Raw genomic sequence first — 27905 nt, forward strand, 5'->3', positions numbered from 1 at the left:
ATATTTTTGAGACAGATTAAATCATTGCATTAGTCACTTTGACTAACCATAACATTAACGAGAAAAATGATAATACTCAAGATCATTAGTCGATCAAAGTATCTGCTGACAAAGATGGTGATGAGACATTTGACATGAAACCAAAAAGAGAAAGAGTTGGAATGTGATTGCAGCAGAAAGTTTGCTGAGAAACAGAGGAGAGATATAGAGCAGACGGGCTATCTCTCAAGGGAAAACCAAGAATCCAGTTTAACAGTAGGAAAGATCCTTAGAGAACAACAGAGGGAAAAACATACACATCCAAAGGTTAATATAGTGTCCCGTTTCCTCCGTATATCCTCCACACTGTTTCAGGCTGAGTCATGCCAATAAAGTCATTGCCAAGTAGCAGAGAAAGGATGTGAGAGATGCAAGAGAGATTCTCAGAAGAAAGCACAAAACCCTTTGAGCTTTTGAAGCACGTCAGTGGCCCTTTGTACACAGAGATCACACTAAAGGCCAGTAGGAAGTCCCTTCTTTAAGCTGCCTTTGCATTTTTTGTACAGAATCACACAACCGCTGCATCAGGCCGCCCCCTTGCGTGAATTTAGACAGTATGCTGGCATTGCTGAATCAAGAGGAGTGATGGGCGTGACATGTAACACAACAGTGTCAGCCTCTAGTGTGACAGATACGTGTCAGCAACGCTTTCTGAACACTAACAATAGCCTAAGATGGCAACAATAATCACTGTTTTGTGGCGGCTGATCTTGGGAGTCTGTTCTTCTTTGAGTTAGCTGCTAACTGCTGTTAGCTGCACATTGCCACATCCATCGTGTCCATGGTCCCATCCTGCTGGGTGTCCCTTTACAAAGATGTCAATTCAGCAGCATTACTTCCTCTGCTGCCGACTTAAAGGTGAGACAACTCTGCCCCCCACCATTTCGCACCACTGTGCTTTTTAGAAAAGCGGGCAGCACAAAAGGGGCTACTGTATGTGGAGCGTGGTGGAGGTTTGATTCGACCATCCACTGCTTTCAGCAAAGCCGTGGATGACCCCTTATCTTGCATAGGAGCTGGATTCTCACAATCTCAAGAATCTTATTACAGGAGAATCACAGGATCACACAAAATCCATTGGGTCAGGCTTCAAGTTATGCATTTGTATCCGAACCACTGGTGGCTTGGATTAGTCAGGGTCCTGGGAGGAGCTACTGGCAAATACAGTAGTGGTTTAGGAATATGTGATGACAAAGAGACACAGTAAAGCAGTGTTCGGCATGATGATGTTCTGTAGTCTCATTTAGCCATTTGTTAGGTCAAATGAAAAGTTAAAAATTTAGAAGTGGGGTATTTATGTTGTATTTTTTTGTGTGTCATAGAACAAAACATTAACATCTCTTAAGCTTGCATGAACTACTGGAAGTGCAAAAATACTAACTAATTTCTGCGTTTTAGGACTCATTCCTGTAACACTGCATGACAGCTTCTTTGATGGTTCTGTGTGAGGGCCCATTTATGCTCAATGTTACATACAGAGACGGACACAGTTGAAGCCTTGCGTTCTTACTCTTTTTGAAAGCAGTACCAATGGAGATCATGGAGGCAGTGTTGCATATTTCAAGTGAGATACAACTGTAGGAGTTGACAAAATAGTTTAAATAATGGTGGAACAGAGCAAACTGGTAATATATAATGATAGGGAAAACTGCTATAACAAATTCTTTGTCCACATGTTGGGACATAATGGGCACACAGACCACTACTGCCTGCATTTAAAGGTACATTACAGGGTTTTCCCTGGGTTTTTTCGAGACCAAGGTGGCAAAGGCCTGTGGCGGGGGGCTATAACCAAGTCAGCGGCCAAAATCACCCAGGCGGCCTGCCTTTGTCTTAGATAGGCAGGGAAACCCCTGCATTATTATGACCTCCTCCATCTTTGCCTCGTTTCTTGTGTGAAACTTTCGACTCTGCCCTCTAGTGCCATCCATTGGCTGTATCTACGCCATGATAAAGTATGCATGGAAGTATGAAGGCAATGAAGTTTACAAAGTTTGAAACAGACACATCTATTTTCACACATAAAGGGAGTAAAAATGAGCCTTAAGAAACCATTTGGCATGTCACAGGTTAGATAACTGCAACACACGCAATTTTGAAAAAAATAAACTGTATTTCCAAGAATGTCTCAGTGGTCAGATATATAGGTCTGATTAATACAACAACCAATATCATAGATTGATTATCAAGCACATCCTCTGTCTTCCTGTATTTACAGTATAACACAAACACCTAACTAGGTTTAATTGGAGCTACTTTTACATTTCATGCTGCATATAAAATATTACTGTTCATCATATATTTTAAAGGCAAATTCAACAACATTGGCTGTCTAAAAGTTCCCTTGACAGCAAATTTTTACAGATTAAAGATAATGCTAAACAGGAGGTGCCTAACGTCAGCTGCTGAAAATTAAATAAGAACCGTATAATGATAGTGGGGAAAAAGACCTTTGAAACTGCATTTTTGGAGTGGTAGAATATGATGGGAAGATAGGAGTCACAAAGAGAAAACAGTTTTGAGAAAGGTGGCTGAAGGGAGGGAAAAGAAAACAGAAAAGGAGGTGGTACAAAGGGGATTTAGGGAGAGGGATATGGAGGATGGGTTGAGGGAAGACGAGAGAGGTGAGCGGGGTCAGACAGCGGGAGGAAGCTAATGTCTTTATTTCCTGGTGAGCTGGGACCTTGCATTTACCCCTGAGGTCAGCGGTCATGGACAGGGTCACTGGGGGTGCTGTGAGGGGGGTATCTCCATGCGGAGGAAGAGAGAGAATATCTATATAACAAAAAGAAGTGGAGTGAACAAAAGCAAGAGAAAGAGTAATAGGAGAAGAAGAGGAAAAGAAAGAAGAGGGAGACCTAGTTTCAGTCAGGAGGGGAATGTGCAGAGGTGGAAAGGTTGAAACAGGTTGAGGAGGTGAGGGTACTCAAGGGAGAGAGAAGGGACACACAAACACACATACACATAGTGTACACATAAAATCATTGTAGATCTAGACTTAAAGTGAAGCGATGTTGTAGCTACTGGTTTGTCTGAGGGAGTCTGTATACTGTATGTTTACGCTGCCTGTATAAATCTGTAGGTGTGTGCGCTTTCTGTATGCATTGTAAGTGCATCTGTTTATGTGTGAATGTGTGTTTCCTTCTCTCTAGAGGCCATGCCAACACTGCTGACAGATAAATACAAACTGATGCGATGTATGACTCTTTCTCTAGAGTATTGTTAGCAGTTATCCTCTTGAACCGCTTGACTTACTGCCTTTCATTGATGTAAATCGCATTTGTCAAATACGGTGCGATAAATATCCGGTCTGAAGCAGTCTCTGTGGCTTACTGGCTTTTATTCCAACATGTAACTGCATTACAGGCAATCACATGAATTAACTTTGACAAACACGGTTGAGATAAAACTCAGATTGAATCTCTTTATTGTTCCTCGAGGGTATTGTTACTGCATCTAGTCCTATTCAACCGCTCAGCTTGGTGCTTTTTAGTAACCCATTTACACTATTTAATAATGTAAACGACGTGTCAATTGTTTTATTAACTGATAATTTTATGTTTTTATTGCTTTCATTTAGCACCATGGTTTGATGTCTACTTGTGGAAGGGGTAGAAGTGATGGTGTGTTGTATGTGTGTGTGTGTTCCAGCTGACCCTCTTCATCTGTCAGTTTTGATGCTGACGGTGGTCTCTTCCAGCTAATTACTGACAGCTTTAAAACTAGGACTCTCCACCATAAATCTAGCTCACACACACACCAAATATGATGCAAATTTAGACCTACAGTACACTGTAAAACTTCAATTAAAAGCCTAGTCCCAATTAAATACCCAGTCCCTTTTACCAGCCCTCTGTGGCTACACATTTTGACAAACAAACGCTTGTCTCAATTAGACACCTGATGTGGTTGCCAAACAGTTCATTTTTTTATAGAAGTTCTTTGGATGTATGAAACCAGATTGTTGGCTACCCACCTGAGCTAATTTTAGGTACCTGTTAAGATCACATTTACAGACAGAAATATTTCAACTTTTGTCAATATGGAGATCCTACATATTGTTAGTTGGGTTAGATTCTCCACAATCCAATTGTTCAATTCATTTTACTGAAACAATGAGAACCACAGAAGACCATAATTTATTCAGATTTACCGCCATGACAACAGAACAAGTGGTGACTACCTTCCTCAGAAGCTGTCATAAAGTCAGAATATGTGTCCATTCCTTGATTACCCAGTAAGTTATTTATATTCCTTTAGTCTGTAAGGGTCCTCAGATCAAAAGAATCAAAAGAGTTTTTCATAAAAATGAATCCAAATTGTGAGTATTGTTTTAACAGGATAAAGTGGTGTTGTGTCAGTATTCTGGGTGCCATAATCATCGAGTGCCATAAAACAAGTGTCATAACGTCTTTGTCTGATGCGCTATGTGTTGGTGCTTAAGCAAATAAATGATTCATATGATATATTATTTGCAGGCTAATTGTTATACAAGTAATATTTATGCTGGTTCAAATAAACAATTTGATCTTGTCTCCTATCTTTGCTGAGCAACAGTTTTGTTTAAAAGGAATTAAAGACATGTCCCAAAAAGACGCCTGTCTCTAATAAAAGCCTGTTGCATTCAGTGATTTACGCAAATAACAGCCCGGGCTACTAATTGAAGTTTTCAATACACAAATGTGACCACACATACACAAGTGGGAATATACACATGTTTTGTACATACAGAGATGTATAATATATAAGATTCTATCCAAATTGAGAAATGATAATGCAAATGAACCGTCATTTGTGCAACCTAATGCTCTTTTACTGTAACTTCAGTGATGAACACTTAAAGGGATAGTGCACCCAAAAATGAAAATTCAGCCAAAAGAAAACGAAAAACGTCATTTGAACTCTGTTTTTAGCCTCACTGTAGGCTACAAATGACGTTTTTCCAAACAACGTTTTATGTCAGGGCTTCAGGACACTTGGATCACTACGGACGAGCAGTATGGAGATATTTTGCAGTTTCAATTATGTGTTTTTGGATTTTTGAATCTGGGGCGCCGTAAGCCTCCATTAGGTGGAGTTGTGTTGCTACCCCCTCTCCCCTTGGATCTCCGTAAGGGATGTGAGGACTTCACCTGAGCCTCCCTCGGCATATGGGTGAGTAGATAATGGCTGAATTTTCATTTTTGGGTGCACTCTCCCTATAAGTCAAAGAAAACTTTACTTCCTTTTGCAGTATAATATTTGGCGGTATGGCTCTGTTCTGGGGCCTCTCTGCCTTTCCTCGGGCCTACGCAGAAAGTCTCTTCCATGCACCTATGTGGAAAGCCTGAGGCAGAGAGAGCAAACCTCCCTGCCCTTCCATGCGCCTACACTGAAAGCCTGAAAGAGGGAGAGCAGCAGCAAAGACCCCCGGGAACAATACAGAGCAAGCAACAATGACAAACAGAAAAGACATTAATAAGTCAGACACAGCATGAAAAGGAGGAGCTGGGGTGGTTACAAAGGTGCTTGCAGAGGAAGCAGCAACAGTGGGTAGGCCAATGCAGTTTAAATAGTTTAAATCAACTCCCTTCCATCAATCAGCTGCTCCATCAGTTGACTGGGCTGCTTGAGATCAGCTGATGTAGCTGGGATGTGAGCGGAGCTTGACATAGTGTCCTGCCTGAACTAACACTATGCTCAATCATTACTGTATTATGTTTTTTTTTTTTTTCCTACAGATCTAGTAGTATATTCTGTAATCATTTGCCAAATAACTCATTTTGCACACAACGCTGTCTTTGGTAAGTAGAGCATAATAACAATGTTCACATTCTATAACAATATTTATGCTTTCTTTCTTCCTGTTTGAAACAACTTCAGAAGAAAAGCTGTTCTTTGGCCAAACATTAATTAATACATTGTGCACTGCCAGAAGTAGCACGACATCCACTAACCAAGGAATCTACAAATAGAGGCAGTGCATTTATGGATGTTTAAGCATATTTCGGTGTCAGTGTGGAAAAAACGCAGCAAAGAGAGAGGGCATTGTGCTATGCTTCTTTTACAAAGTTTCCGTGTGTATTATTGTACTTCAACTACTGTGAAAACAAGTCACTATTGGAGGCCATATAACTGACATAAATTCAAGGTGAACAGTTGACTGCAGTGTTTTAATTGATTTATTTGTTTATTTTTATAAAGAACAAATTTTTCATTTTTTTTAATATTTACAGAAGGTCAGCGTTTGATATTACATGTCTAGAGAGTTTCCCTCTAAATGTCAGTAGGTTGCGATGCATAAAAACAATGTGTTTTCAAAGATGTCTAACTAAAGTTGATTTATGAATAATTTTGCAGCTGTTATCACACATTAGCACTGTTTTTTAACCTTGGCCTAAAACCCTCTATAGTACACCACTACTGTTGCTCCTACCTCTAGGAAAAAGTTGCCTTCTCTGAACATCTGTCCACAAGTACTGTTTTTTCTGTTTTGTGTGTGTGTGTGTGTGTGTGTGTGTGTGTGTATTTGTATATCTCTGTGCGAGTATGTGCAGAAACAATGGCGTATCTCGGTCAGTGATATGATTCATGAAAATAGCAGGCTGACTGGAGTCACACAGAGAGAGAACAGTCTGTTCTCCAAAAATACCTCATCTGACTAATATCATGGCAGACGGGTGCACATGCACACACACAAACACACACAATTTAATAAATAATCAAGTGCAAGATTTGCCTCTAAATCTGTTATAAGGCCATAAATATGTGTATACACAATTTTTAAGCTATTTACTCATATTTCTTCCTTTTCTCCCAGGAGTTTTGACAGTTGAGTGTAGACATGTGTATGACAGAATGTGACCCAAGACACTATAAATAACCATTCGCAGCCTCAGTTCACTTTTAGACCCTCTATTGCTGTCCAGATCTAGTTATTCCTGTCTTACCTCTGGATGACTGTTATGCAGCAGGTTATAAATATCCCTTAACCTTTCTGAGGCTGGGTAGCGACCGACAATGGCACCGTGTCAATGAACACAGGCTTCTAATTCATGTGGGGAACATTGGCCTGCACGTGGCCTGTGCCCACCATTACCAAGAACGTAACTCCATGAGTAGTTTAAGCTGCAGTTCCTCTAATAGCCATTGCTGACTGTTCACAATGATTGCTTGTCTGTAAGTCTACTAAAAAGTCCCAACATCTCTCTCAAACTACAAAGGGATTTTTTTTTATAAACAAAAAATTAGGGTCTCAATGCTTAATTTAAAGTTTTCTAATGAGTGTCATGGCTGATTTTGCAAACGACTGTTTAAAGAGAAGCATGCTTGGGAGCATTCGGCTTAATTGCAAGAGTGTAGGATTCATTTCAACATTGAGGGGGACACATATTAAAGGGGGGTTAAGGATCCTCCACCAGAAAATTTTGAGCGTCAAATGCTTAACTTCCTGCATTCTGGTAAATTTTTATGCATGCATCAATTTATGGTTTAAGTGTCTTCTATTTGAGGGGTGTCCCCTGCTTCCCACCTGAAATCTACGCCTATGCTTCATTGCCAGGAGTCTTAGCCTATCACCATGTTCCTCTTTTAGCCAAAGTTTCAACTTTACAGTGTTCTTGCATAAACTTACGTGGTGCCATCACAGAGGCTTTCTCCATATTTTCCCACAGTCTACGGTTGCTACCCATTTCTACAGGGACTGGATGATTGAGTGACTCAACAGATCATCATGCTGGTTTTAACCATATTTAGGTCTGACTGTAGTTTTTCTTCCTTTCAGTCATGGTGTCATCGGTATCAAAGGGTGAGTCAGCAGACTATGAATATGGCTCTGGTCCGAGTTTTCCTGTAGACCCATATTTCTATCTTGTTCTGGAGTTATTCTTGTTCCTGCTCACAGTATTGGACATCTGTATGACAGAATGTGATTCAGTCAGCTATAAATATGAATGGCCTTTCTGCTCGGCCAGCCACGCGGATTAGCAACTCTTCCTGCTTTTCCACTGGGCTCAAACCACACTGCACCATGTGCGCACTCACACACAATTAACCCTCACACACTCATTTTTGCCAGCGCTCGCTACCCTGCGCACACACACACACACACACACACACACACACACACACACACACACACAAACACACACACATACACACACACTCTGGGAGATAGATGCAGAGTGTGAGATCAGTGAGAGGCAGCTGAGGATGACATGTCTGCTGTATAATGTACCAAAAAACACAGTCATTTCCTTTATTCTCTCCCTGGTTCTATCTTTAAACCACTTTTGGTGTCTGTACATTTCTTTCTCCACAAACTAGCCTGTTCTACAAACAAAAGTGCACTTTGGCAAATATCAAAAGTCCACTGCTAGAAAGACACACCAGATAGGAAGAGAGAGCTGTGTACAACACCTGCTGTGACATAATCGGTAAGCTCTGGTTGATTTGGTTGCACACACAAAAGAGATGGACGAAAATAAATGAACAAATCTTTTTGAATGACTCTTTTAAATGTCCGGAATTTAACTGTATGGTCAGCCAGTCAAATGTCCAAAAGTTCATGAATCCCTACAGTGTCTTTGAGTAGTGCAGCAAAGGCACTTAATGAACAAGCAAGGACCGATTCAATTGGAATTGAGTCTAGACCTCTGCCAGCCAAGAATAGTGGTGCATTCACATCTTGTTCTTACAACTTTGGTGTCTTTATAAGCTTCAAAGAAGATGCTTTTTCTGTTACGGGGTATTGAGCTTACATACAAGTGATGAATCAATTCATTGAAATTAATATCTTAATTCTAATAATGTAAATCTATACGCGATGACTGGTAATTGATTGGAGAAGTTTTGTTGGGTGGGCAGCACTCGCTGTCAAACGTGCACAGAGTGTCACACAGACACCATATTTGCAAAAATTATCAAACCTCATAAGCTTTACATATATCAATTCGAAGGAGCCACCACTGTGACAAAGACCGGTCTGTCCATCACTAACGCAGAGTATCAGATGTATAAACAAAGCTGTATGTGTCTTTTGAAAAAATAATCTTCATAAGCTAAAGGTCTACTTTCTAGCTTTTGCTGGAACTTTCAACCACGTTGAATCATCACGTAAAAACAGGTGATCATATATGGGGAGGAGATTGTAACTAGTAGGGCATTAACAGAAAAGTCAATTTGTCGACGTGTCGACGTCAGTGGCACAAGTCGACACCCCCCGGGAGGAATCAACAAGTCGTGTGTTTTTTCCCTCTCTCTCTCTCTGTGTGCTTGTGTACGGAATGCAGTCCAGGGTTCAACGCTAAGGCTTTTTTTCACTTGCCCGGTCAGGCAAGTTGGTCAGAGATCTACTTGCCTGAAGTCAGTTTTTACTTATATAAAAATTGTTTAATTTAAGCGGCTATCAAATAACAAAGACTGCAGTTATTTTTATGTTATGTAATCTTTATTCACACTGTATTTATTAATTAAAACAACATATGTCATGTATTGTAGCTTAATTCCTACACAAATATGACAGTGTCAGGGCTTAAAGTGAAAAATTTGTCAATCATTCTCTGTCTATAATTTTGCGCCCTACTTGAGCCATGCCCACCTTTATTTATTTTTCACCCCTCTCTCCAGTTCTGCTGTATTAACACCGGGTTTAATATATTTTGCTTCCATCTCTCTGCCCTGCTCTACTCTACTTCAACGCTACGTAGCTCTCTCTCTACTCTACCAGTAGACTACCACATCCACCTGTTGCACAAAACACACACAGCAGTGTTTCCCCTAGGATGGAGTTGTAGCAGCGGAGGTGAAGCACACACATGAAAAATAATTTTCAAATGCGTGAAACTTTTTTTATGCTTGCAAAGCACAGCCTGCTGGGATGTTTCTATGTATCTACTGGCAACAGAAGAGCTCTTTAGGACTAAGTACATACAGTACATGTGTGCACAGTAATGAGCAGGTGAAATGTCTGTCTAGCTTACATATGATGTGTCTCAAGATTTAGGAAAATACAATTTTACTTAATATAATAAAAGTAAAAAGTCACTTGATATGCTGCTGTTTTGTGCTATGACCTATTTAAGTGCTGGAAGTTGTTATTTACGTGACAATGCCTGAACGCAACACAAGCTCAGCATGAGTGCCATGCTACGCTGCTCTGCGAGCAGCTGTTTGTCTGTGCGTAACAGCAGTCTGTTGATGGTTATTTAGGCTACACACTGTCCATAACAATAACTTTGTCAGCTGACAAACTGCACCGCGTTCGGGGTCAGGTTTGGTCAGGAAAATGCGGCCCCAGCCGCTCTAGCGTGCTCACCTGTGTATGTGGCGGAACTCCGCTGTGCGCGATACAGAGAGCAGAGAATTGTTAACGCGTGACCATGTAGAGACAGAAATGACACAATGACATAACACCATAAATAGTATATTGTTATGTTATTATATGAAGCGTCCGTCGCGCAAAATAATATCAGTGGGGGCTGTGGGCAGGACATTGTTACGTGTGCCTGTGACTTCAGGCAGAAAGGCCGCTGCATCAGAGCAGAAGAAGCACGTTTTAAAATACATTTATTTTATCAATTAGTTATTAACTTTTACTATTTTTAGCAACTTGCCCGATCGGGCAAGTGAGTTGTTAGTTTACATGCCCGACCTTGAGTTTTACTTGCCCTGGGCAATCGGGCAATCCTTATTGTTGAGCCCTGCAGTCGCTGCCTCTGATTGGCTTACGCTGATACTTTATCCTTGACTAAGTGAACATACTCGGGCGTACTATAAGCGGAGCGGACTCCGCAAGGAATGTCCGCAGTCATTCGGGCTTTCATAGTCAGGCGCACTTCCGCGTTGTAGTTTCCTGTAAAAATATCAGTGAAAAATCCCTGCGATGTGAAAAATACATGCCGAGCAGTCACTGGTGCACAGAGCGGAGTCCGTGCGGTCGTAAAAATCTGAGCTTTGCGCGCACAGGGCTTGTGGACATCTGCTTTGAGTCCACACGGACCTCTGCGGAGTCCGTTCCGCGTATGTTCTGGCCGAGTATGTTCGGGCCTTGACAGACACACATTGCATGTGTGGAGATACTTCACTTTCCTCCGCCGTGTCAATGTAATGACGTCATCAAATGACTTGTCGACTCGACTAAGACTTTATTGACAGATAAGTCGACCTGAAAAAAATTAAAGTCCTTAATGCCCTAGTAACTAGTGCTGCACGATTAATCTAATCACAATCGCAATTGCGATGTCAGGCTGTGCGATTACATAACCGCATAAAAGGCTGCGATTTGTGATTTAATGTAAATAAAAGTTAACGTGTGTGCCTGTGAACATGACTGCCTCTCCTGTAGTGTGTGGAGTTTGTTGACATCACGCCCACAAGCTGTCCTGGTGCGTGCAGCCGGCGTGCAGCAGTGACCAACAGAGACGCTGAAGAAGAGCATGAGCACGACCAAGAACAGCCTAAGTTGGTGGTGAAAAAAACGCAAAGTCTATTACATGGCAATACTTTGGATTCAGGTACGGCGACGTTGAACAGAAAGACGTGCTGTGTAAAAGTTTAAAAGTTAAAGTCGCCACGTCCCGCGGCAACACAACCAATCTATATCAGCACTTGAGACAGGACGTGGCGACTTTAACTTTTAAACTTTTACACAGCACGTCTTTCTGTCCAACGTCGCCGTACCTGAAATACATGCTGTGTAAAAGTTTAAAAGTTTAAGTCACCACGTCAGTCTGTTGATGGTCATGGACACACTGTCCATAACAATAACTATGTCAGGTCAGTGCCCCCCTAATATAATGTAGGGGAAACACTGAATCAAGCAAAAAGACTCATGATACTATTTATTTATTATATTGTATATTGTAATTATATTGTAATCGCAATCGCAAATCAGGATATTGTCCACCATAATCGCAATCGCACATTTTTATCAAATCGTGCAGCACTAATTGTAACCCTTGACTTTGATAAGAGATGAGCTTCGTTGTTGCATGTAAATGGTGCTTGATTCATTTCCGGTTGTCCACTGACTCCTGTCGATGACTTGATTACAGTTAAGCTGAACATGGAAGACCAAAGTGTCACAGGGCAACTTTAGACATATTGAAGGTGACCTTTAGGTATGGGACACATTTAAATAATGTGCACGAGTTGCTTTTAATTTCATAAAATACAAAGTTGTTATAGTATTATATAAGCATGGTGCTGTGCATATTATTTCTAATTCCTTGTTATTGATAATCAAACCAGTGAAAGGCAACATTGTCACAGCTGCAAGTCCATCTGGACAATGTCTTCTTGTGCAAAAGTCTCCCCTTTCCTTTCCTAATTCTGTTTCCATGTCACCCCCCCTAACACCCAAAGCTCATAACAAGAGAGCATTATCATAAGTACACAGACGTTGCACCATTCCCACCTGTGGAAACAGCTGTTTGTGTTGTGTAAAAGTTAATGGAAAATGGCTTGATCCTGGTCGTCATACTGTGTCCTACGAGAGTGACTTTTAGAGTTAGAGTAGATAGACAATTTCCTTCAGTTCACCTGAGACGGCTCTGGGATGATGCTGTAAAGCACTGTTAGTTTCCAGTCTGAGGTCCATGGTCGACATTATTAGATATTCCGCTTCAATGACAGACTTTTAAAATGAACATCGCCATTTAGGCTCGTTGACCCCAATTACCGAATTCACATTCTATCCATTTATGTTCAATGTCAGATCTGGACTTAACACTAGTACTTACATGTTAATACATGTGGCTGGTGGGTATGATCTGGTTTCAATGAAAATACTATTACTGGCACATGATACTCATCGAAAGAGAAAAGCCATGAGCCGCCATCAATGCCTTGGATTACCACTTACTAACACGCAGACACACACACACACACACACACCAGTGCACACAGACTGCGACTTTGTTCCCTGTGACCAAGCGACATTTAAAAGGGAGTCTGATTGAATTAGAGCAGTCATGTCTTCTTATCACCAGACTGAAGGTATCAATATATTTATACTCACTGGTGTTATTAATAGCACCCAAGAGGCAACTAGACACCGTAGAGTAGGGTGACAAACAGATCCTTGGGCTAATATTAGAAGGAGATGGAAAAAATATGATCAACAAGCAGTGACAGAGAGAGAGAGGAAAATCCTGACACCAACACTTAGGGTCAAGAACAAGATGGTGGTGGGAAAGGAAGGAGAGACTGAGCCATTAGAGTCATCAATATTTTTATATGGTTTTATGTAGATAGAGATTGAGGTTGTGACTAAAATCACAGTGATGGATCAAAAGGAAAGAGAACAGAAGAAGAAAAATGTACTGTGTGCCTCATAGTGTATACAGTCTGTAAGTTGTTTATGAGACAAATGTGCTGATAAATGTATATGTCCTAGTGACAGGGAATATTTGAGTGGTATACAATTATAAGAGGGATTTAAATCGAATCCTTTGCATTTGATTGGACCACTATAAAGTGGGTAGGCGTACGGTTATGCGCAAAATGGAGCTACAGTGGAGCGGACTTTTCGCTCCCCACACAACTCTGTTGTTAGATCAGTAGGAGGACAAGGTAGAGATGAATAAATAAGTCATCAGACACACTGTTTTGAATATAATAAGAAAGTTCTTATACACCGATATTTAAACGCACATCTCTTCCTATCTCTCTCCATATTGCTCTGGTAGCAACTACAACCAATCCCCCAGGAACAGCTCCGGGCTTTGAAATCAATATGGTACAGTGACAGAACCATGTTACTACATGTTCCAGGTCCATCATGTGATGCCATGGGGCCCATAAAGACTTTTTCCATTGACTTATTTTGTGAAAGAAACATCTAATTAACAATTGACTTGTTTCGATATCAGGATTTGATCTATTTGTTCCAAGAACATTTCAAGTTAGCTGAGAGCTACATTGGAAGTTAGCCAGTCAGAGGGCAAAGTCTGTAATGCGCTTGCTAGGCGAGGCGGGGGCGTAGCGCACCTGTGCTTCGCCAACTGGGTGTGGCCAGGCGGTTTTTGCAAGTGTGGCACACCGTGCGGAGCTGGCGCAGCTACTCCTCTTTCCCACCTCCATCCCTCTTACCTGCCCAAGACGGAAAGAGGGAGGAGAGAAGGCGTGGAGTGGGTTTTACACAGCCGATTCACATCACACCAATCAAATGAGCCCCTCTCCTCGCCCTTAAATGCACCGCGCGAAGGCATAATGAGAGTTTACTCAATTCGCCATGGCAGAAGAGAGCAGCAGCGTCAGACTGCCAGCGCACGCGCTCTCTCTTTCTCTCTCGCAGTCTCACTCTGTTTCTTTTCTTTTGACTTTTCTAAGATGACAGATGCTGAATATATACTCCCTATCTGATGCTGTGGCTGTTTGTGGTTGGCTGAGGGGGATGTGAACTCATTAGTTTGCAGCTGTGTTAATCAAATTAGGTTGGGATTCCATTACGCGTGCCAAACGTGCCAAACGGTGCCATCAGATGTGACGGGACAGTCGATATGGAGATACATTTATGTGCTGATTGCAGATAGTTGCATTGAATAGTGTTTTTTTGGGTATTTATTGCATCTTAATGTGCCTGACATTCTGGAAACCTTCCTGTGAGGTTTTGGTGACATGTGCGCACTGTCCGCCGGTCAGCCAAACTTCGGCTTACACCGGCTGCGCTCCGCCTGCGCTGACAGTAGACCTGAACTGCTGCATGCGCACTCATTATCAATAAGAGCGGCAGCTAAATGCCAAAATGACATTTGAGTCTTGTTTTGTTAGTTTTGAAAATTGTCCCAAGTGGTAAGGAAGACATTTAAGTGATGAACTTGGATAAGTGACATATCTCCTGGACAATGGAGCTCACAAGGAACCAAATGTTGCAATGTTCCAATTAGTTTTTTCAATATACAGTTAAAACACAGTGTAAACCTCTGCCTACTGGGGCCATGGTGTCCCCAAAACTCAGCTCCGACATATGAAAGGAAACTGTTATAAATCATAACCAATAAGAATGATGACCACATTTACAACAAGAGGACAAAACACATCCTTTAACTTGATGTGGGTCCAAATATGAGAAAATAATCTGAAGTTAAATATTAATTTGAAGTCCAGCCCCAGGTGGCTGTGGAAAATATTCTCTCGCAGAGGGGTGGTAACTGTTTCTCACAGCAGACAGAAGAGCCTGTGATTATCAGTTTCAAACAGACAAACAGCTCAAACTAGGGCAGACTGCGCACACATACAAATACAAACACACACACACCTCCGAGTATGAAGGGCTGGGCAGTCTGCTATATTCTTGTGTCTTACCATTTCTGTTTTTATCAACAGGCAGGTCTGGTAGCTCAGAACAGAGAAGAGGAGAGAGGAGAGGAGGGTTGTATGAGAGTAGTATCATCTCTGAAGCACAAGAGAACAAACAGTCCCACCTCTGTCTCCCTCCCTCTCTCACTCCATCCCATTACCACTGGCCATCCTGTGACCTCTGACCTGTGCACTTTATGCCTGCATTAGCTGCATCTAGCTTACCTACTCTGATGCTGAGGAGGCAAACATCAACGTCAGCTCTGCTGGAAGTGCTTGGTCACCACCAGCCAAGATGCAACATTCTTTGTCACAGCTTCCTCTTAATAATTAAAGATATACTATGCAGTGGCGGTGTATTTATCTGCAGAGACCCTGTGTTTTACCTGTATTTTCATATTTTATTTTTATTTTCTGTGTTTGGGATGTTTATGGACCAGGTGTCTGACCGTAAGCAGCAGACATGTACAGCCCATTTTATACTGCCTGTTCATGGCGGGAAATTTGCGCCATTATTCCGCCTCGCTGTTCTTTACAAAACGTACAATAGCAGGATGGGGGGACAGAGTTGCTTGCCTTTAAGCCTGCAGTAGAGGTAGTAACAGTGCCGAATCAATGTCTGTGTAAAAGGGACAACCAGCATGACCAGACCATGGACTGCACAAGTGTGACATTTGATGATGTGCTACATTGTAAAGAAAGAATCCACTGATTTAACTTTAAACAATTAAGGTAACAATTCGCATGCATCTTTTTGAGTAGTTTAAACTCTGACATTATTGAGTCAATCCTACGAGTCTTTAATAATCTGACAAACTTAATTAATTTAGTATAACCATCATGATTTGCTTTGACATCAAAAAGCTTAATCAAGCTGAACCAACTTAGTATTTATCCAAAAACTGTGGCAATATTTGTGATCAAATTATTTTATTTGATATTCTTATTATTTTAATTCAGTCCTACTCAGAAATGTCAAAAATGTTTTTGATTTTGACCAACTTCTTAAAATAAGTTGACAACTGACTAAAACACGTTAATGAAACAAAACTAATTTTTTATGGTGAAAAACTTATTTACTTTAAGCATTATCCACTAACCTCATGAATCATTTTTTAGAGTGTATTCATGGGGAGATTTAAAAAGCACCTGGTAGCAGTTAGCAGCTAACTCAAGGAAGAACAGCAGCTGAAAATGTCAGTAAATTGGGGTCTAGGAGCTGGAGACCAGCCCCCATATAACAAGGATGGTAAATGATTTTTCTCACGTTGTTATGCCTTTGTTTATAAAGTGCTGCTGACACGTCATGTTATATGTCACACCACAGGCTGGCATTGTTGTGTTACGTCACGTCAGTCACACCTCTTTTGCGTCCAGGATGCCAGCATGCTATCTAAAATCACACACTGGTGTGTTATGATGCCACTGTTGATTGGTTCTGTGCAAAAATCCAAACGCGGCATAAAGAAGGGACTTCGTAACAGCCCTGTAGCGCAATCTCTGTGTAAAAAGGTCTCTGAGACACTGTGATGGAAAACCACAAATATAGTGAGCTCATCCAAGATAAATGTTAGTGTTTATTGCAGTTACTGAGGTTTCCAGAGTGTCAGTGAACATGTTTTATATAGCCCTTCTACTGGAAACCTGTAAACAGGGCAGACAGTTTTATTTTAAGACCGTGATTGTTTGAGACTTTATTTTGCAAACATGGGCTGATTAGCTTCATCAGCTGTTGTTTGGCAAGAGGCAAGGTGTTCTCATTTTCTTCCTCAGAGTGCCCCTTACATCAAGTTTTGCTCTTTTTGGTCACGGTCACGTAGGTCCTCCTGCCCTACAGGGATTTATATATTCCACTAGGAAAACAAGGTCACCTTTGTCTAACTCTGTAGATGTTGCCAATCACCATTCTGGGGAAAAATAAAATAAACTTCAGTGAAGGCCCATTACAGGAGTGGATGTGTCCCCTTGCATGGCTGCATAGTTTGTGTATAGTGAGGACACTCACACCAGCAATTTCTACTGGGCAAGGCCCTGCACTTCATGCAGAAAAGAAAGGCTTTCATTTTCTGGATATTTTTACATTTTTGCTGCTCCATAGTTCAGTACTCTAGAATAAAAGTATTCAGTGGGCAGCACAGAGGGCGAGGGAGACACGGACAGAGTGATCAGGAAAGAGAATGAGGATGAGAGAGTGGGGATGACAGAGAGAAATGAACCAAATCTTGAGAAATATTTGGCTGCTAAGTTGCTTGATTCAAAATGTTAAAATGTGGATGTAAAGCCAGAACAGGCAGCAAGACATTAACATGCTGCTGACATTCAGTATCACACTTAGTCATGACACAGACTTGCAATACATGCACTGTGTATCCCAGGTTGATTTTTTAAAGTGTAATATTATCAGATGCAGTACGCACACAGTAAAGACATGCACACAAATTTTAAAACAAAGAGTTCAGAACATTTATATGATGCTTGAGTTTTCCTTGGACTAATCTGTTGGTGTGATACAGCATCATGCCATGGAAAATAAATGGACAGAAAGGGACTACTCTTCAAGCAAGCATTTTTGGTTATCCCGCTGGTTTACTTGTGGTAGCTCTATAAAAGACGTGGCCAAAATGCAATAAACATCTTCACCAAACTTCTCTTCACATCCACTGAGCTCATGTGATGTCTTTAGGATCATTATAAGTTTATAAGTTCTGTGCTTCTCTTTTGACAAAAAAGGCAATCACAAGACAGAAGGAAGTATGTATTCGCACTAAATCTATGAGTAACACCAGGCAATGTCCCATCTATCTTTAGTAATTCCATGAATACTGTGCTGAGGGGCAAAACATGCTGTCCTCCTGCTAATGAAGCTTTCAGCCCTGCGCCACAACCACACAATGACAGCTGGCAGGGGAGGGGCAGGAACTACACGCCATGAAATAAGAGGGGGTAAAAATTGATTAGCAATTTTCATTTGCGCTAAGCTAAACAAAAGAAGGCTGCTGCCCTACTCTGCATATCATCATGGGGTGGGAGAGGAGGAGGGTGGGTAGTGTTGATGGTGTTGGGGTGGGATGGGAAGCGCTCTTTCAGAGCTCAAGGCATCTATTGTTTAGTTAGAGAGGATGTGGGTGTGTGGGGGGAGCAAAGAGGGATTCGGGACGGGGAGACAAGAGGAGTAGGGATGGGGAAAGAGTGACAAGAGGGGAGACAGGAGGGATGTTGAGGACAGAAGAAAGGGAAAGGGGAGAAAGAAAAGGAGAGGACTGAGAGAAAGAGGGGAGGGACAAGGAGGCAAGTGGGGGGAGGAGAGAGCGGGGTTAAAGAGGGTAAAGGAGAGGGATGGGAGAATTGGAACACAGACAGGGAGGGAAACACTGAGGGACACAGTGATGGGACACAAGAGGAAGAGGGTTACAAGAGGAAGAGGGTTAAAAGAATAGGATGGAAGAGATGAAAAAGGGGAAGATGGGGAAGGAGAAGGGGGAGTAAAGGGAGTTCTGGTAATGATGAAGAGAGACCAAAAGCTAAGGGTGAAAAGAAGGAGGCAAGGGGTTGAAAGACAACTTATTTGATTTCATTTCATTAACTTATTTAACAGGACAATGCACAATGAATACAGCTGTCCTAGATGTAACATGCTGGTGCCGTGCAACTGGGACAAAACAATAATGGGGTGGGGGGAGTCTGGAAGGGCAGCGGGGAAAAAACACTATGAGAGAGGAGTGAGCGTGGTGTCCAGGAGTTCATGACCAATTCTGAAAATTAAAGCTGGACCAGGAGGGACTCACAGCGCTCTTTGAGAAACAAAAGCAAAGTGGCAGGGGAAAAAAACGAGACCACCGTCACTTTTAAGTTATTAAAGCCAGTGAATACAGATGCTCGGACAATAGAGGAATTTGCCAACACTGAGAAAAAAACTGCAGTCCGTGTGCAGTACTGTGGCCAAGCCATGTTGTCGTATGAGCAGTTTTCTTGAAGGGTTTTTTGGCATGACCACGGTGCGTGATGGTTTATTAACAGTGACACTAATGCACCTCTTTGTGTGTATGTGTGTGTATGTACTTTCAGCATATTGTCATTCATTTTTAGTGGCTTAAACATGTGCGTGTGTGCGCACACACACACACACACACACACACACACACACACGCACACGCACAGAGTAATAAATGCAAAAGAGGCGAGGAAAATAGCAGCTGGTAAGTGAGTGAGAGGGGGAAAAAATCAACAACTTTTAACCAAAACACTGTACACAACTCTAAATTTAATTTTCTGCAAGATTAAGCACAATAATGACTAGCTTTATAAAAACCCATAACTAATGGCTTCCAATGAGCCAATCTATAGGCATTGATCTGCTCAGTATCTCGTAGACTTGCAGTGTGAAGCCTATAAATGAAGGAGGGAAGAGGCATAAGGAGAAAGAGAAAAAGAAGATGGAAAAGCACTATACGGGAAAAGAGAGAGAGAGAGAGAGAGAGAGAGAGAGAAGGGTAGGGTGAGGATGGAGGAGACAGATGAGAGGCAAAGGAGAGGAGAAGGAGAAATCTTTCTGTGGAAAGTGGTATATTTGGCTGTAAAGAACACAGTGGCTGAGTCTGTTTAGTTATTTACCATATAATATATTCACAACAACATTTCACAAAACATTTTGTGCCCATCAAATGGGGAAATATGTTAGAGATACAATGAATGACTCAAGTTTAGTTTGCTCTTGACAAACAGTACTCAGCTCAGGAACACAGTTGTATAATATGGTCTGCAGCTCTGGATGGAACTTTCCCAACTTTGAATACTGTCTAATGAAATACATGAAAACTACGCTATTAAACTGCATTATGAGAAATGCAGGATTTTGGAGCTTGACCCATACTGCAGACTAAAAGTCAGGACACCTCGACCTAAGCTCCTTCAGTTTTAACCATTCTTTTATTATTCTGTCTCTTTTGAGTCCCCAAACTTTATGACAAACGAACGCTGAATACAAGGCGTCAGTGCTTTAACCCGAGTGCTTGTCATGTAGTGTCTGTGTTAAACACTGAAATGGACAATCTAACATTCATGTTGCATTTCAAACAGTGACAAGCCAGATGTGTGGAGGTGAGAAGTATGCAGAGTCTGAACTTCCCTCTCAATGTCTTTTTTCTTAATTTGCAAGATAACTTTTGTTACTTTTCCTTCCTCCAAAGGAGTGCAACACTATTAAGGCCTTCAATTAATCTGTCCTAAAGCGTGTGCCATTGTCCTGGTTTGAATGATTATGACAGTGAGCTTTTACCCCTCAGTATGGCCGTTCTGAACAGGTATGCACTGAGGTCGGCACTTTTACCTCTGGATGTGGTAATGGTAAATGGACCTGCACTTGTACAGCACCTTTCTAGTCACTTGACCACTCAAAGCGAATTTTACACCACGAGTCACATTCACCTATTCACATACTGGTGGCTGAGGCTACCATACAAGGTGCCACCTGCTACTCAGTTTTTAACACACTCATACACCGTTGGAACAGCTATCGGGAGCAATTTAGGAGCCAGTATCTTGCTCAAGGATACTTCGACATGCGGACTGGAGGAGCCGGGATCAAACAGCTGATCTTCCGAATAGTGGACGACCCGATCAACACATCTTAAGACCTAATTTGTTTTGAGCAAGACCCGGTTCTTTTATTCACCAGTTAATACTCTGTGCATCTGACTATGGATTTGACAGCTAGTTAGAAGCTTAGTTGTTGCCTAATACAAACTCAGGTGTACACAAGAACGCTTACCAAACACAACACTGTACAAATCACTGCAATATGTCACTGTCCTTAAAGATTATGACTATTATCTATCCAGTGGTTACACTAATCCTGTAACAGCTGCATCTTTGTGTGTAGTAAGCAGAAAGGAATAACTAAACAAGCGCAACCCAGCTGGAGTTAAAACACCACACAATAAAAATCATCATTAAATTTTTTAAAGGTTATTAGGACAATTAGCTATCTAGTGGTATTCTACATTGCTAATCCTACACTTGACAGCTTTTTAGAGGCTCACTGACTAAGAACTAAAGGTGGTGGCATGCGAGGAGGAGGAGGAGGAGGAGGAGGAGGAGGAGGAGGATGGAGTGAAATGAAACAATCCTCTGCTGAGAACGCACAGAAGCTTAAATCCGGAGAGGGCTGCTTGCGTTAATCCCCATGGATTAAGCTTCTAAATACTCCTATTCAAGCCAATTAATTCATGCATATATCTGTCTCCAGCTCTTTTCATGTCATTTAAGATGATGGAGAGCGACTTCCTGGGAAATCAGGAGGAGGGTGGATATGTATCTACATTAATGCACACAGGGCTCTCTCTTCAGGACCATGCAGTTACGTACATTCTGATGCGGCACACACACACACACACACACACACACACACACACACACTACATTGCAGAGGTATATATTGAGAGTATAACGGGGAAATGATGGTGGGAGGGTGAGGATTGAGAGGGCCTCCAAAAGTTGACTGACGTATTCTGACAGCTGAATACTAATCATGAGATCAACCTCTGGCTAAATCTACAGGATCTCACTGGGGCCTCTGGCTGGGAGAAGCATAAAAAGGATTAGCAGTAAATACAGAAGGCTTATAGAGAACAGAGAGACACCAGTGGACAGACTCAACAACTTGAAACAAAAGGTTGAGAGGAAGAAGGAACTAAGAATGGTAAGGATGGCAAAAGGGGGCCCAGGTGGACAGTAGACATATGCCCTAAAATTCAGTATTATTTTGCTTTTAGGGATTCCCAAGAATAATTAAGTGGGGACACTTGTCCAGGCAAATACACTGAAACGAGTGATGAAATGAGTGATGGATTTCATCATTTTTATTTACATTTATTAGTGACAGTCCTTATCCTGTGAAGCATTTTGTTAAGTCAGTTTCAACATGAGTGCTTTGAATGAATCACTGATCTTCCTTCTGACGTGATAATGATAATCATAACAATGACTAAGATTTTACTATGACGATGGTTTGCATAAATAAATAGCCTCAGCTGTGCGTCATAAAAGCTGCTCTGGCACCACTGGAGAACCTTGCCAATGTAATACAGTCGGTGAAACTGCATTGTCTTCACCAAATTCCTTATTGACATTTCTAATGAACAGCGGAGGGACACACATATGTAAACATCCATATATGCAAATGGCTGTTTAAGGGCCTTTCCACATCCATTTATGGTAAACTGTGGGTGTGGATATGAAGCTCATGCATGTGCACACAGCACCACAATGATCAAGATCTATAAAACAGGATCAGGCGTACACACATCTTTATAAATCTGACCAAAACAAAATGTATGCACATTTCTGCCTTTATGCCTACACACAGTTTTAGTCATGAATGTAAACAGAGTTTAACGCATCTGGCATTTGGTGCACCAAAATTGTGAGACAGCAACAGTGTTTTTGTTTTTTTGAGTAACTCCATTCTTCTATGATTTAAATACAGATGAAAGAAAGAACAAAAGAAAGAAAGAAAAGTCAAGTCACCCACTTGATCCTCTGACTGATTTTACATTAATTCATTTCCTGTTTGCAGTGATGTCACAAATGATACACCATCCCTCATGACATCATCATGGCCTGAAGTGGACTGCAGTCTATAGTGTTCAAGAAGCCTCAAGTCTCTGGTTACCAATCTGTGTGTGTGTGTGTGTGTGTGTGTGTACAAGCAGGCTGGCAAGCAGCAACCGCTGCATAGAGTATTAATAGGAACTCACATCACCCAGAAAGGCTTCCAGATAAATAGAGGCTCACATCAGGCCTGTGTCTATGATCAGATTACGTCCTCCAGACAATATCCAAGGCTCGAGGGTACTGGAAAACAGTAACCTGATTACCAAAAAAGTAACTACAGTAACTTCAGACTGACAGAGAAAAGGTTAAAATGATCCAATAATGATTTACAAAAGTCCAGTAGTGGAATCAAAACTCTAAAATTCTCTACAAAGACTGTACAACCAAAAGATGGGTGACACACGCTCAAACTGCATCAGTTTAAACACACAACAATCACAGCCCAACCACAGGTAGCCAAACAAACAGGTACAAACTTGTGAGATTAATAAGATGGCCCACTGGCTTCCCACTGACAGCAGATATTACTGCTGGTGGGAACAGCTGTGAGTCTGTCGACCACTTCCCAAACCCAATCATTAGAGTGCGGCCCTGACAAAATCTGTATTATATAAAACTGAGTCATTGTTGTAATTAGCTTGTTGTGGTCAGGGTCCATATATTCCTGACTCAATGGTTCATTCGTCAACATGTCAGTGACTGGTGACTTCAGTGTTGGAGGCCAACCCTAAGAATGGCAACAATTATACAACAACACATTAGGATGGGCATACCTACGATTAACGAGAATCCCTCTGGGGAAATTCATGTTCTGCACTGAACCCATGCTACATATTTAGGAGCGACTGGCAGTGCAGATGTTGCAGTGCCCAGACACCAACTCTGCTTCTGAGGTCAGTGACAGGACTGTGACATATTTCAGAGGAGACCAAAGCAGAACAACACAGAGAGAACGCACAAAAACCCACAAAAGAAAGGCCACAGTTAGCCCATAGGGTGTGAACCACTGTGCCAATGCTTCACCTCAGGACGCAAAAGACAAATCAGTGCCAATAGAAATGCTAAAAAAAAAATGTGTGGGAAAGAGAGTGTTATTTGTTAAATGATGAAAAAAGGACAGGTCAGTTTTCATTTTTAACATCCTAATATGTAACACACTTCGACAAGAACACCTAAGATGAAATGAAAGCTTACAAATTTCCCCCATTTCCATTAAAAATATTATATTTGCAATTTTTTTCCAAGAAAAGTACAATATCCAGTCACCGTTAGATCCTAAATATTGAAAGTGAAAGAAAAGGAATCAATAAACTCAGACAATTTTTCATCTAAATTTCTTATCTATTCCTACTACAAGCTTGTAAACTAATCTACCGCTGCGACGGGCTACGAGATTATCATAGTATTGCGACTTGTTTGTCATTAATCAGAGAAGAAGCTTATAACTACAAGTAGATTGCACCACTCCTCTTACCTGATATTCTTCAACTCAGGTTACTTCTGTAAGGTGTGCTCAGTCCTCAGATACTGTCATAAAGTTAGACGAAAAATTATTGTAGTTGGGAAACTTTACACTGCAACAAGTGAAAATAAAAATGGGACACACATGACAGGACTGACCGGCAACATTTTAGGAGTGTAGAACTGAACACCACATATGACTGTAAAACATCACCATCTCAATCTTGAAACTTTATATCTCTCTTACTCTAAGTCCCAGGCTCTGTCTCTCCTTATCCTCCCCATTCTCTCTTTCTTTTAACAGTCACTCCGACTCTCTTTCACTCTGATCTGACATCGGCCTCTCTGATTGGTCGACCCAGCTCGTGCACTAACCAGTGACACGCTTTAATTATTGAGCGGCTGACCTCAATTGGCTGGCTGGAACAGCCTAAAACACATTGCACCGCGCACAAACACACCGCGTGCACGTACACACCCCGGCATTTGCACACCACGCTCACACACTCGCAATCTCACTACATATTGCACACTTACATGCTCACCCTGGGGACAGTTTCTACAGTCTAAATATATATGCTGTGGACAACATCAGCTCTGCCTGTTACTCCTCTCAGTTCATTGATGCTGAGAGCATTAGTTGTGATATGAATCATGCTGGAAGAGCATGTATTTTTAACCATGTTCTGTTATACAATAAATTATAATATATACAGCATGAATTAATTTACTCATAATATATATTTAAAGATACGTCATTCACACAACAGGATAAAAAGAGACGCTCATAAACCCTTTTCCGTATTTTCTCGTATTTTACTATGGGAAAAGTTTGTCAAAATTAAATTCAGAATTTAAATACCTCAGCAAAGATGTTTCAAAACTACCATATAATGTAACAGCAGTTGTTTTATATTCTTACTGCAATGGTTACTGCAGAAAGACACTTTTGATTTGTGCTCCTTGGTCCACTGCACTGTAGAAAACGTTGAACACGTATAGACAGCAAGCAAAGTTATACCATTTAAACAGTTTAGTGTTTCAAATACCTTAATGAGCGAATTCATATTACTCATAGTGTACAACATATGACATAATATACTACTTACTGTAGTATTAAACTGGGGAATGAAGCTATAGTAACAGCACAGAAAGAAAAAAATGGGACTAAATAAATAATTTATGCTGACAGATAGCAGCTCATAAGGGCTGTCAAGTCGAACATTAATGGTCATCACAGTTCATCTGGCAGTCATATATTGTCTATCTATCTATCTATCTATCTATCTATCTATAGTCCTACAACTGTTCCCTTTAAAGGTACAAGGAGCTAAAATAATCAATATAATTTACGATACTACGCTGATGTTGATTGGAAACCTGAATCCTGTGATGCCTTTAATAACTGCTGCAACAAGAAAGAGAAATGATATACATCCCTTGGTATGCTATCTATGCACTTAGTATGCTATAATTTTATACCTAAATATATCTCTGTCACACTGGTCTCCTTACAAATGATCAAACACAGTAGATGATACTGGACATGTGATATCCACATTGCTTCATAAGACATGATGCAACCGGGGCATTTTTAGATTAGGGTGTGACGGTATCCTACCTAGAATATTAAATGCCTTTTCCACTGGTTGCGCTTGGGACGTGAATGTGAGAGGAGAAGAGTATTTTACCTGCCTGCCAACCTCATGATGTCAACCGTTTGACACTTAGTTCAATAAAATGGCACACGTCTCCAGCTATGGCACTCATCTCGAGAACGGCTTGGGAAACATGAGTGACATGTTGACTCTCATTATATTTTGATGAGTGTAACCCAACTGGGCTTCATGGCATGCTGTGTGGCTTGTGGCCTATGATTAGTTACAAATAGTTCAATGGGTCACACCGCTTGGCTCTGATCCCGAGACCTCACAAGGTTTGATCATACATCCCCCAAACCACAAGCTCACTTCAGGCTGAATTCAAATTAGTTTGGCAGGCAGACAGGATTAATTTGTCTTTAAAGTATGAGGCAAAATGCTCAGTTAACATTTAATTTTGCGGCCTGTTTATCAGTTATAAAGTCTTATAAGTATACCATAGTATACAGTAGATTTAGGTTGTGTTAGGCCCGAGGTCAGAGTGCAGATGTTAACGTGGACTCACCATGAACTTTTTCTGCATAGTTACAGGTGGTTTCAGTGCTGCTGCACGATGCACTAGTGTAGGAAAATGTCAGAGATACTTACATTACTATTAACCCTCAAAAACAACAGTGACATAGATTTCACAGACAACTAAACCAGATACATATGCATACTAGCATGGACACACTCATACACACACACACACACACACACACACACACACGGCGAGTACAGTCAAACAGAGCTCTCAACATGGAGCTTCATGCATGCATGCGTGTGTCTATGAAGTTTGGCACTGTGTTTCTTTGGTCCATACGGCGTTTTGTATTTGCCATAATCCCCTGTCAGCAACACTTAGGCAGGCAGACAATAGCAGAGAAGATCGGCAGCCAAACCCCCTTCACTGTAAGCTTGGCAGGTCAGCGTGCAAGCAGCAGGTTACACACACACACACACACACACACACACACACAAACAAACAAACAGTACTGTTCGTGTACAACCATGCAACACACACACAGAAAACACTCATGTCCCGCTGAGATGCACGTTACTCACACCGTCTCCCGGCTCTCTTCAAAGAGTTGTGGTGCAGTTCTCAAGGACACGGCTGTCTGACATCTCCTCTCTTTCTCTCTCTCCTCTCACTCTGGCATACTCTCTCTGCCTCTCTCCCACTCTCTCATTTGCTTCTCGGCTGCAGGACGCCGCTACAACAGATGCAAGTGTGTCGCTGCCTTCCTCCTCTCCTCTTCATTCCTCCCTTTTCCCCTCTCTCCCCTCTTCTCTCGGTCTGCAGCTGAGAGGCAGAGCTCATTCTCTAAGCCATGAAGCAGGGTTTCTCTCTTCTTCTTCTTCTTTTTTTTTTGTAAGAGAGTGCCGGGTAGTACGAGAACGAGGAAGCGAGAGAAAGAGGAAGGGAGGGAGAAAGAGGAGAGGAAGGAGCTCTGGGCAAACTGACCAAACTGATGTGCCACTCCAGGACACCAGCGCTCTGCCGACAGTCAGCCAGAGTCCTACTGCAGGAAAAACAAACAGGCTTAGTGTAAAGAAGCAGCAGCAGCGGAAAGCTGTGGAAGCATCACATATGTTTTACAACAGATGGACAGAAACAAAAAAAATGAAGGTGAGGGAAAGAACTGGGAGAAGACAAGAAAAAGAAGGAGAAATATAATGTCTGTTTGTACTCTGTGGTTAATCTATGACTTAAAAAAGCAAACTAAAATTGTAAAACAGAATTGAAAAGAAATGTGGGTTGTCAGTTTAAATAAAAATATACAATATACAGAACGTCAGAGGATAGGATACAGGAGGGCCAAACAGAATATGAATAATGAGAAGAGAAGAGAAGAGAAGAGATGTCTTAAC

At 41.5% G+C, this 27905-nt stretch overlaps 1 protein-coding gene across 1 annotated transcript in view; it reads right to left on the bottom strand.

The window, feature by feature from the left end:
- The window catches only part of esrrga (estrogen-related receptor gamma a), a 186719-nt gene extending 159153 nt beyond the window's left edge, over positions 1–27566 (bottom strand). The window contains exon 1 of the mRNA XM_033624368.2: positions 27096–27566. The gene's annotated coding sequence lies outside the window, so the exon portion shown is untranslated. The remainder of the gene's footprint in view (positions 1–27095) is intronic.
- Positions 27567–27905: the final 339 nt, after the last annotated feature.

This window comes from Epinephelus lanceolatus, chromosome 2, assembly GCF_041903045.1.
Source record: "Epinephelus lanceolatus isolate andai-2023 chromosome 2, ASM4190304v1, whole genome shotgun sequence".
Taxonomy (NCBI): domain Eukaryota; kingdom Metazoa; phylum Chordata; class Actinopteri; order Perciformes; family Serranidae; genus Epinephelus; species Epinephelus lanceolatus.